Source organism: Scyliorhinus canicula, chromosome 5 (genome assembly GCF_902713615.1).
Source record: "Scyliorhinus canicula chromosome 5, sScyCan1.1, whole genome shotgun sequence".
Classification (NCBI taxonomy): domain Eukaryota; kingdom Metazoa; phylum Chordata; class Chondrichthyes; order Carcharhiniformes; family Scyliorhinidae; genus Scyliorhinus; species Scyliorhinus canicula.
Genome location: NC_052150.1, coordinates 102,060,785 through 102,072,863, shown reverse-complemented (window position 1 = coordinate 102,072,863; position 12,079 = coordinate 102,060,785).

The window sequence follows — 12,079 nt, the reverse complement described above, 5'->3', positions numbered from 1 at the left end:
GGTTCTGCGATTCCCAAAAAGTTCCATACTCGGGGGTACACCGCGCCGAGTATCCACCACTTGAGGCCATTGTTTGAGACACGCCTCATTATTCTCTGTCCCCGACCAACCAAATTCCCGACTGCGTGGATCTAATCTGGTGCTGCCGTTCGGGAAACCCGCGAGACTGCTGCGGATTCAGTCCACGGTCACCACAGTCTGGGGCTGGCCGATCGGAGGGCAGGGGGTGCCTCATTCGGGGCTAGGGTTTCTTTGTGCGGGCATCCTGATCGGGAGAGCTGCCGATCGGAGGCACTAGTCCCGCTGTCCAGGTCCAAGGGCTGAGTCCGCCATGCAGCATGGCACAGTCGCTGGAGGCTGTCGCCGTGCGCCTGCGTGGCCTCTCACCCGGAAGTGCAAGGTCTGTATTGGCAGCTGGAGCTCTGAGCTCCACGACAGCTGCCTGCCAGCCACCTGCAAGGCTGTGAATCGGTGGCCTTTTAACACCAGTTTTCATGACGGCGTGGGGACATAGTCGCAAAAACAGTGAATCCAGCCCCCTGTATGACAGGGTTGGAAGGAGGCTGCCACCCGCTGCCATTCATTGGGCCTGGGCGCAGGTGGCAGAGGTGGTAAGTGCTGTGGGCAACACTGTCCGGACTGGTCAGCAGTGCTTGAAAATACTGCATGACCTCCTCAGGGTGGCCAGGGAGAGTAGGCAGCACTGTGCCCCTGGCACTAATCCCCCCCCCCCCCCTCCCCCCCCCCCCCCCCCCCCCCCTCACACACCTATAACCCACATACTAGCTGCCATGGCCTGGTGTCTTGGCCACTGAAGGCACCAGCTACACAACCCCTGGGCTGCATGTGGTGGACTGTTTGACACTAAGCGTTTTCTGTTTCTCCCTCCTCCCCCCAGGAGAAGGCCACACTCAACCACCGGGAGTGGGAGAAGATTGGAGGAGGACCGCTGGACCTGCAGCCCCTCATGCCAGTAGAGCAGAGGGAAATGGACATGGTTGGTGAACCCAAACAACGGCAGTCCCTGGTGTGGAGATCGGCATTGGGCAAGGAAATGAGACCGCGCTGAGTTACAATTCCCCATGGCATGCATGTCACTCACACCAACCCCACACACCCGCTCCACCGCCACAACCATTCTACCCCCACACCCACACTACCCCCTCACCCCCACTCCACCACCACACCACCCCCACCCCCACACCACCCCCACACTACCCCCACAGCCCTGAGAGGTCTGACGCTTGTAGGTCGGGTCAATCAGGGACCAGATGATGTCCGAATGGGTTTCAGGCTTCTGGAACGGATGTTCCTATCGATTGTGGAGATGCAGTTGCAGAGCCAGGAACTGCATGAGGGGTTGTCGGCGAGCTTCCAGCACCTGTAGGTGCAGTTGGGGGAGTCCAGCCATGTGCAGGAGTACACATGGTTCAAACCATGCGTGCCACCCAGGCGATCATAGCATGGGTGGCATCCACGGTGGAGGCCTTGGGTGTGAAGAATTTGGCCATGGGACAAGATGTCCAAGGTCTGGGGAAATCTGCAGGCAGTGGCCGAAGCCCAGGATAGGACTGCCCTCTTACAAGCAGCCATGTGCCAGAGTCACCTGGACATTACAGCAGCGCAACAGAGCGTGGCCCAGACATAGAACGCCATGGCTAAGAGCGTCAGCGGCTCCATTGCCCAGGCGCTGCCCAACATGGCACAGACCCAGAGCGGTATGGGACAATTGGGCGCGGCCGTTTTGGCACGGCCGTTTAAACGCTATGGGACAATTGGGCGCAGCCAATTTGGCGCGGCCGTTTGGGCGCAGACGACAGAAATTTTTTTAGTTTTTGTGGCTAGTAAATTGTTGCAAGTAAATTGTTGCAAGATTCAGTATCATTCGAAGGAAGGACTTAAAAGCAAGCTTAAAACTGTAAATTAAAAGATGAGCTTTAAAAAGTTTTTAAACTAACTTTATTGTAAATTAAAAACCTTAAATTAGTTCATTTAGTTAAAAACCTTAAATTAGTTCATTTAGTTAAAAACCTTAAATTAGTTCATTTAGTTTAGTTCATTTGGTAATTATGAGCAAGGCTCCTCAAGTACTCGATAGCATCCATGTTTTCAAATTTAAGAACAGTTTCATGTATTCTTTTATCTGCATCTCTATATTTTTTTAGTTTTTGTGGCGGTTCATGGCCGGCTAGTAACCTTTCATAATATGCATCTCTACCTTTCTATACTTTACGCAGGCCATCAATTAGTTTCCATATGGTGGGATGATGCATGCCAAGTTCGTATTTCAATCGATGGTGGGCTGCCTCCGCATTATTGTTTGTGCGGTCTTCCCCGTTTAATGTTCTCTGATAAAGGTTCCAAATCTCAGGGCGAAATAAAGGTGTTCGTCTACCATTTCCTCGTCTGTTCAGACGACCAACATGTATCTTCAAACCAGTTGAGTAAATCTTGAAGTTCTTGCGGCAGTTGGGTCGCTAAAGCATCCAGATATTCATCGCTTTTGTTCAAAGGTACAAAGGCAATGGCAATAATCATTTTAGCTTTTAACGCAAAATCTGGATCAGTGTTATACAAACTACGGAACCCCATACTAGCTAGATGTTTTTGCATATTTTGAGCTAAATGAAAAAAACATCCTTTTATTTGAACATCAGGGAATATGTCTTTCATAGCACTGTGCGCAGCTTGATCATAATCACAGACGATTGAACTGGGTTTCAAGTTGGGTTCGATTTCTTTCAATAATGCGAACATTCTCGCATATGTGGTGCGTTGCTTGTTGGGCAAAAGAGCATAAACCGTAGGACGAACTCCTCCGTGTTTTTTTACCATAATTACATAAATCTGAGAAAAGAGGCTGGGAGCAATACTGAATGTGCCATCTGCAAACCACATATCAGATGTCAATAAGTGCTGTAGCCAGCTCTGTCTTCCGAAGATTAATATCCGGTCGTGACCTGGTCCGCTATCACAAAGTAAAAAATTTTCTTCCACTCCTGGTTGAGGGACATATATCCTGTAGCATTCTGGCACAATCAATTGTTGTAACTCACTTGGATTGGTGGGGGCGTTCAATACATAATTACGCTTTCTGCTGATCATTCTCCTCAAAGCAGATATATTACGAATGGCTGGTAGACTAGCTTGGGATATGTCTGTCAAACATTCATTAAGAACTACAGTCGGTGCCTCAAGGGTTTCCTGTGCTCTCTTTTTTATTTTAGTTTTCACGAGTGCAACCTCTACTTGTGCAGCAGAAGCATCATGCGAATGGCTGTTCAGCTGCCTCACCACGTTTGCAGCTTTAGTATGGAGCCGTGCTTTGCACCAGTTTTTTTGCTCACAACGCCAAAATTTCACTTCGCTGTCACCTTTGCTTGTTTTGTCAAAGACGTAAAGGAATCCGTTATGAACAAATCTTTCTTTACCACGTTTCGTTGATACTTCCTCAGCCATCATATGGGTATGCGAATTGGTTTAGTTAAAAAATATATAAAAAGATGGTGATAGAACGAAACACTTGTGACAGCGGACCCGCACCAGCAGCCAACTCAACTGAGGCTAATTTACAAATAAAGAAATGTTATTATGGCCAAAACGTCCGGCGCCAAAATGTCCGGCGCCAAAACAGCCGGCGCCAAAACGGCTGGCGCCAAAACGGCCGCGCCACAACGGCCGCGCCCAAATGGCTGCGCCAAAACGTACCCAACCCGAACAAGAGGGAGGTGGCCCAGTCCCAGAGGGAGATGACGCATTCACTGCCTGATTTGGCACAGACCTCGAAGGTGGTGGCACAGTCACAGCGTGATGTGGCTTAGACCCAGACAGAGGTGGTCCACTCTCCGTGCTCCAGGGCTGTAGGCATGCAAATTCTGGTCGAGACTGAAGTGGGCCTCCTGGACAGGCAGCGTCAGGTGGTGGGGGGCATCAGGGGTTAGCTCCGCTCTTACCCCTGTCCAATGGAGGAGCCTGGGGACCACCAGACACCCCAAGGAACGAGGAGGTGATGGGTCTGTGCCGGTGACTCCCACAGGGGAGGTGTCGGAACACCGTACACCTCAGACTACCATCCCCCCTTCTGTCCCTGGCTCATCATATATGTAGTGGGCAGAACAGGGTGGCACCACGCCACCTGGGACACCCGAGCAGTAATCAGGAACATCCAGGCCCGGTTGCTCCAAAAGACGGCCACCAAAGGGGACCCAAGTTATAGGGCGGGAATGACAACAGGCCGCCTCCGCTCCTGATGTACTGTCTGGGCATCTGTTCCTCTGGGGCAGGCTCCACTGCTGAATGGTCCTCCTCCTCGGGCAGCCCAGGTCGTACAACTGCGGCGACTGGTAGGATGGCCACCATTGCTGGTTGTATTCCAAAATCCATTGTCTACCGGAGGTGAAAGGCAGACATGTTAGCATCGTGCATATCCCCGTGTCCAACCAGATCCAATGCGCTACATTGGATGGCTCTGTGGAACCTCCCTCCGCGTGTCCCTCTCCCAACCCCACCCCTATCCCCGCACTCCTGGCCCATCCATGCCCGGCATCGTGGGGGCCTCTGACCCTGTTGCCCAACCCTGCTGTTAGGGGTACCATTGACTGCGTTACTCTTGCCAGCAGTACATTCTGCAGCCCCTGTCCGTACCCTCCTGTAGGGGCTACTGTAGGGACATTGCCATTCTTTTGGCCTCATGATGCCAGCTGGTGGCGACCAGTTTGGGGACGTAGGGCAAGTGGTATAGCAAAGGGTGGGGTACGAGTGCAGGGGTGGTGGGGTGGAGAGTGGGGCTGAGGTGCAAGGGCGGTGGAGTGGAGAGTGGGTGCTTGGGTGCGGGGTGGTGGGAAGGGGCACCTATATAGTCGGTGGCACTCAGTAGAAACATGGCCAAAGTGGATGGCAAGATGGTTGCCTTGTAGGCTGTGGCAATGTCAGTTGGTGGCCCATTCCTGTGGGGGGGTTGCCTCGGCCCCATGGCCCGATCTCCCTATTACCCCCCACCAACCCTGGCAGGTCCTCCCCACCCCTCAACCAGCCCGTCCAGTGTCAGGACCGGCAGCCTACGATCGTGCCTCTCCCTCATCAGCCATGGACCGTGTTTCCTGATTTTTAAAAGCACAAGTGAACCTCACCGTAGGAAATTCCCTCCGATGGGCGGAGCATCGTGGAGGCCCTGGAGAATTCTGGGCCAGGCTAGCTAATGATATGCAAACGTTGTTTACTGTTTGTGTGGCGTGGAATGCATTGACACCGCTATCGAACCACCAGAGAATTATGGTTCGGCGTGAACTTGTCACCCGCCACGATTTAGGCGTCAAAACCGATTCACCGCCGAATTGCCTTTTCTGATTTTGGCTTCGGCTGACATCTCGGGGAGGAAATTCTCCGATCCCCGGCTGGGTCGGAGAATCGCCGGCGTGCCACGCAAATCGCGCCACGCAGCCCCGATGCCGGGACGCGATTCTCCACTGGCTGGCATGGTCGGCATGGTTCCAGTCGGGGTATGCGATGACTCTCCGGCCCAGGCCGGCGCGCCGATTCTCCGGCCCAGATGGGCCGAGCGGCCGTCATCAAAAAGCCGATCACGGGCCAGGCACTGCGGAGGCCCCCCCGGGGTTGGAGCCTCCCCCGTCCCCCCCTCACAGGCCGCCCCAAACCCTTCAGCCCTTGGTCCCGCCGGCTCAGACGATGTTATAACGGTGCCGGCGGGACCAGGGGCTGAAGGGTTTGGGGAGGCCTGTGAGGGGGGGGGCGCGGGAGGCTCCAACCCCGGGGGGGCCTCCGCAGTGCCTGGCCTGTGATCGGGGCCCACCGATTGGCGCACCGGCCTCGCTGTCAGGTGTCCTCCTTTCCTCCGCACTGGCTCATCGAGCCCTGCGCCATTTGGCGTCGGCGCCGGTCCGGGGAAGAAGGCCACTGCGCATGGGCGGACCCTGCGGCGCCGGGTTCATGCCGGGATTGGCAGCTGGAAAGGCGTGGCCGCTCCAGTGCCATGCTAGCCCCCCTGTGGGCCACAGAATGGGTCCCGGAACGGGCACCGACGCCGGAGTAAAACACTTAGCCGCCCAATGGGAGAATCCCGCCCCGATCTTTTCAAGTCCCATTATGCACTGGTGAAGAGAGGACTTCAGTGAAAACAAAAATCACCTCCTTAAGTATCTGATCAACTCCACCTTTGCTACAAAATAATCAATAACACCTCGAGCCCAGCTGGCGTGTGGGGAAGGGGCCGTGGGGGGGGGGGGGGGGGGGGGGGGGGGGGTGCATTCTTCCCAATAATCAACTATACAGTTTGTACAGATTTTTCTCCTTTTTCACCCCTACCTTCACCCCCCCCACCCCTCTGCGACGAACAGCTCCTCAAACACGGTCACAAACATCCCACACCTTTTCTCAAACTCCCCTGCTGAGCCCCTTAACTCATACTTTATCTTCTCTAACCTCAGGAAGTCATACAGGTCACCCAACCATGCTGCTAACCCCGGTGGCAATGCCGACCACCACTGCAGTAAGATTCGTCGCCGTGCAATCAGAGAGGCGAAGGCCAAGACATTGGCTTTCCTCCTCTCCATGAGCTCCGGCTTCTCTGAAACCCCAAATATCGTCACCAAAGGGTCCGGCACCACCCGTCCTCCACTAAAGAGGTGTGAATTGTCTCAAGCCAGGACAGTTAGTAGGCCAGATGGTGGGGAGTGAATGTAATGTGACATGAATCCAAGATCCTGGTTGAGGCCGCACTCACGTGTGCGGAACTTAGCTATAAGTTTTTGCTTGGCAATTCTGCGTTGTCGCGTGTCCTGAAGACTGTCTTGGAGAACACTTACCCGAAGATCATTTACCCACTAATCTCCGGGTAAGTGTTCTCCAAGGCGGTTTTCCGGACACGCGACAACGCAGAATTGCCGAGCAAAAATTTATAGCTAAGTTCCGCACACGTGAGTGCGGCCTCAACCGGGATCTTGGATTCATGTCGCATTACATTCACCCCCCACCATCTGGCCTGGACTTGCAAAATCCTACCAACTGTTCTGGCTTGAGACAATTCACACCTCTTTAACCTGGGATTATCCCCTATCTCTGGATCTGTAATGATTTGATTACCCGCAAATGCTCGCATCCAAGTATTGTCTGGCATCTCTGACTTTGTCTATATAAATGTTTCTGGAACATACCTCTTCATTCACCTGAGGAAGGAGCAGTGCTCCGAAAGCTCGTGTTTGAAACAAACCTATTGGACTTTAACCTGGTGTTGTAAGACTTCTTACTTAGCTCCTCCAGACTGGTGAACCCTTCCTCCAAATACAAATCCTCACCTTGACCAGCCCCACTTCCCTGGCCCCCCCCCCCCCCCCCCCCCCCCACCCACCCACCCACTCCGGCTCAAACCCATGATTCTCGCACAGCGGCCTTAGCACCAACTTCTCTTCCACCCTAAAATGCCTCCTCAGCTGATTCCATATCTTCACCGTGGACTGTACCACTGGGTTCCCTGAATACCTACTCGGAGCCATTGGCAATGCTGCCGTCACCATAGCCCTCAAACTAGACCCCTTTACAAGATTCCTCCTCCATCCTAACCCACTCTACCCCTTCTACTTCCCACCACCGCTGCGCCTTGTCCACATTCGCCACCCAATAATAATGAAGCAAGTTTGGCAACGCCAACCCCCTCTGCTGCCTCTGCCTCTGTAGCAGGGTCCTCCCCACCCTCGGCACCTTCCCCGCCCATACAAAGTCAGAGATGATTGTGTCCACTTTCCAAAAAAAAGGCCTTTGGTATAAAGATCGGGAGAGCCTGAAAGATAAACAAGAACCTCGGCAGAATATTCATTTTCACCGCTTGGACCCTCCCCGCCAACGTGAAGTGCAGTGTATCCCACCTCTTAAGATCCTCCCTGGCCGAAAGAAATATATATATAGGTAAATACATGATAATTACCTTTTGTAAACTATATATTCAAATAGAAATAATTCAAAATAACAAGAAAGCAGTGGTGGGGGGTTTTGGGGGTTATTTCCAATTGTGGGCTTTTGTAAGTTGTATCTGGTCGACACAGATTTGTTTATTTTGTATTGTATAGAATGGAAAATTTAATTAAAACATTTTCAAAAGAAAACAATCAATGCCAAGTCGCCCACATGACACGGTGCCATTCAAAAGCTGGGGGATCCATGTTTTTCACAATTCTAAACATATGAGATTTAAAAAATGTAAATATTGTACCAGGTTTTCTACTGAGAAGAATGTCGTACAATGGATCTCAGTTTTAGAAGTTATGCACTTGTACTAATTAGTCGGTGCAGAATCACAATGTATCTCTAAAGTGTAGTTATTAAAAATTGTTTACTGTCATGATGCATGTTTTGTTGATTAGTAGAATATAATTATATAAGATTTAGATGAAGTAGAGTGGGAGGAGGCCTGTGTGGAGCATAAACATTGGCAGAGACCAGATGGGCTAAATGGCATGTTTCTTTGCTGTAAATTCCATGTAATTAGCATTGTAATTTTATTCAGTCAGGTGCCGACCCTTTTTCCTATTAATTTTCTCCTTTCCTATTTCAATAAATGTATTGACTTCTATGTAGGATATAGTTCTATGGAATTGTTCAGGAATTTCATTCAAGTGCAATTAGAGATTTGACAATGAATGTCAGTGGGTTATCAGCACAAAGCTCTTTCTTGTACCTGTTCAGTCTACCTGCATGTGCTTTCAACAGTGATTAAGGACAGATTTATTTGTGGGGTTCTGAATCTTGTACTCAAATATGAACTAGAAGCCAGCATTCTGTGAAAGCAGACACTCATTGTGATTTTCCCTGAAGTGGATAATTAATGGCCAGAGGACAGATTTTGATCCAATTAAAGATGGTGGGTACGCATTCAAAGCTGGAGGGCCAATCAGAGGCCTTTCAGTTTGAAAGCAACAGCAGGATACCATGGTAGGTCAGAGAGTGAGAGGGTGCTTCAAAATTGGGGCACCTTCTCTCCAACTTTTTTAATTTTAAATAGAAAAATGTCTTTTGTATCCAGCCACCACTATGGGGTTGGGGGAAACAGGCCTCCCACAGAGTGGCTTGTAGCTGCTGCTGCATCCAGGCAGGCAGGGAGGGCCTCCAGTTTTGCCTGGACGGTTGTTCCCCAACCACACCACACATCTCCCCCAAAATACTCCGAATCTGCCACTGCAAGGTTATCTCAAGGCAGTCAAAATGACCCTGGTGCCTGTGACAAACTGGAACTGACTGGAAGATTCCAGCAGCTTCCTTTAGTTGTCTTTAAATGCCTGCTTTTTGGGCAGGGAAGAAGGATTGTAGTGGAGTTCCCCAGGCATCAGTATTTGGACCCTTGCTATATATTAATGACCTAGACACTGGTGGACAGGGCTCAATTTCAAAATGCAGATGATCCAAAACGTGGAAGCGTTATGAACTTTGAAGTGCAGAGTGAACATCAAAAGGAGATGGACAAGTTGGTTGAGTTCCGAAGAAGAACATAACCTCCTTACTCTTGGACTTTTGCCACAATTAATAAAGCTGAGGATACTGTATGGTTTATATCTCATCATTCACCTGTGGAAGGAGCAGTGCTCCAAAAGCTCGTATTTGAAACAAATCTGTTGGACTTTAACCTGGTGTTGTAAGACTTCTTACTGTTTGGTTTATGAACAACTCTCTTAACCTTCCCTGCACCTTCAATGACTTATGCACATGTACACCTAGGTCCACCTGTTCCTGTACATACATCAGAATTGCATGTTTTATTTTACATTGTCTCTCCATGCTCTTCCAGAACGAATCACTTCACATTTCTCTGCATTGACCTTCATCTGCCACCTTTCCACTCCTTCCACCAATGTGTCTAATATAAGAGCAAAATACTGCAGATGCTGGAGATCTGAAATAAAAACAGAAAGTGCTGGAAAATCTCAGCTGGTCTGGCAGTATCTGTGGAGAGAAACAGAGTTAATGGATTGGATTCTCCGATTGCCGATGCCAAAATCGCATTCGGCGATTGGCCGGGGAATCCTTTTTTACGCCAAAATCGAGGGCGGTGCCGTTTTTCGGATGCTCTGCCCCGCAACCTGAGGCCCTCCCCTGATGCTCCGTCCCCGATGGGCCGAATTCCCGACAGCGAGTGGCGCATGTGCTCACAGTTGTCAGGGACCCCGCATGGCAGCTGTGGACTGTGTCCAGCGCTGTCACAACTGGGGAGATTGCGGGGGGAGGGGGGGTAGCCATTCTGCTGGCCGGGGGGGGGGGGGGGGGGGCTTACGGCAAGGGCTGAGGGGACTGGTTGGGGGTTGTGAGAGGGGTGAACAGGGGGCACTATCTGGATGGCCGGGTCCGCGCGTGGCCGAGGCCATGTTGTACGGGACGGCCGCTGAGGTCACGCCGTGCGCATGTGCAGCCACAGACCTGGCAATTCTCCATTCGTATCCGCAGGCAAGGCTTTACATGGTGCGAATGCCAGCCCCCCATCAGGCGGAGCATCGGTGTGGGAGCGGCACCGACGTTTTGGTCGTAAGACATAGCCTTAAAATTGGAGAATCCAGCCATTGATTCGAATCAGTATGACTCTTTTTCAGGTTATGTTGAACTTGCCTCTGACATGGGCTTTTAAAAGTGTGGGTTGCGACCCGTGGGTGGGTCATGGGTGGGTCCCGAGAGGGACGCGGCTCGATTGGTCCCAATTGCGGGAGAAGCGCCCACCGACTGCTACCAGTTGCAGCTGCTGTCGCCTTTTAAATGAAAGGAAATTAAGCTGTGTGCAGTCTTCCAGCCAGATAGCGGTGAGCAGGTCACACATCCTGCATGTACACTTGATGTCAAGCGCCCTGTGTGTACGTGCTTTGTTGCCAAATCACGGAGGAAAAGGCCAAAAACACAAATAGGCAGTGTACCTTCTGGACAGGATCTCAATACTGAATTTGCTGGAGAGAGCTGCTAGGAGAGTCTAGGGCAGCACAGAGCATTGCTGGTGTTAGTTCTGTACAGAGCTCCAGGGCCTCTAGTTAACAACCCACAAAGAAGAAATGTAACTCGGGATATGGCTTTGTCAATTGTGCTGTTGCAAATAAGGATGCAAAGCTCATGCATGTTATATGCAAGGAAGTACTGGAAAATGAGAGGGCAAGTTGCAGATTTTGACAGAGAAGTGGTGGGTGAGAAATTCCTTTTGAGGTTGAGACTCTTGAGTCAGTTACTAACTTATAGCTCACTCCAAATTCAAAAACTATGTTGTTGTACCTGACTTTTGATACCACATTAAAAACATGTAAAAATCCCATGAGGCTGTCAGTATTCTGGAGTAGAATTCTGCAGGAGTATCCAGTGCTGAGTTAAACAAGCATTTTGTTGCTATTCCCCTTCACGATGACCTACATGTGCGAGATGGATTTTCTGTTTTCACAAAGTTGAAGACGGCAGAAAGGAACTGGCTGAAGTCTGCACCTGAAATGCACAAATCTTGTGAACCTAATTGGAGTATCCTCTGACAGTCCTCATCGCTATCCGCAATTCCATCAACCTTTGTGTCGTCCACAAACTTACTGATCAGACCAGTTACATTTTCCTCCAAATCATTTATATATACTAAGAAGAGCAAAGGTCCCAGCACTGATCCCTGCGGAACACCACTAGTCACAGCCCTCCAATCAGAAAAGCATCCTTCCATTGCTACTCTCTGCCTTCTATGACCTAGCCAGTTCTGTATCCATTTTGCCAGCTCACCCCTGATCCTGTGTGACTTCACCTTTTGTACCATTCTGCCATGAGGGACCTTGTCAAAGTCCTTACTGAAGTCCATAAAGACAACATCCACTGCCCTACATGCATAAATCATCTTTGTGACCGCCTCGAAAAACTTATCAAGTTAGTGAGACACGACCTCCCCTTTACAAATCCATGCTGCCTCTCGCTGATACGTCCACTTGCTTCCAAATGGGAGTAGATCCTGTCTCGAAGAATTCTCTCCAGTTTCCCTACCACTGACGTAAGGCTCACCGGCTTGTTGTTCCATGGATTATTCTTGCTACCCTTCTTAAACAAAGGAACAACATTGGCCATTCTCCAGTCATCC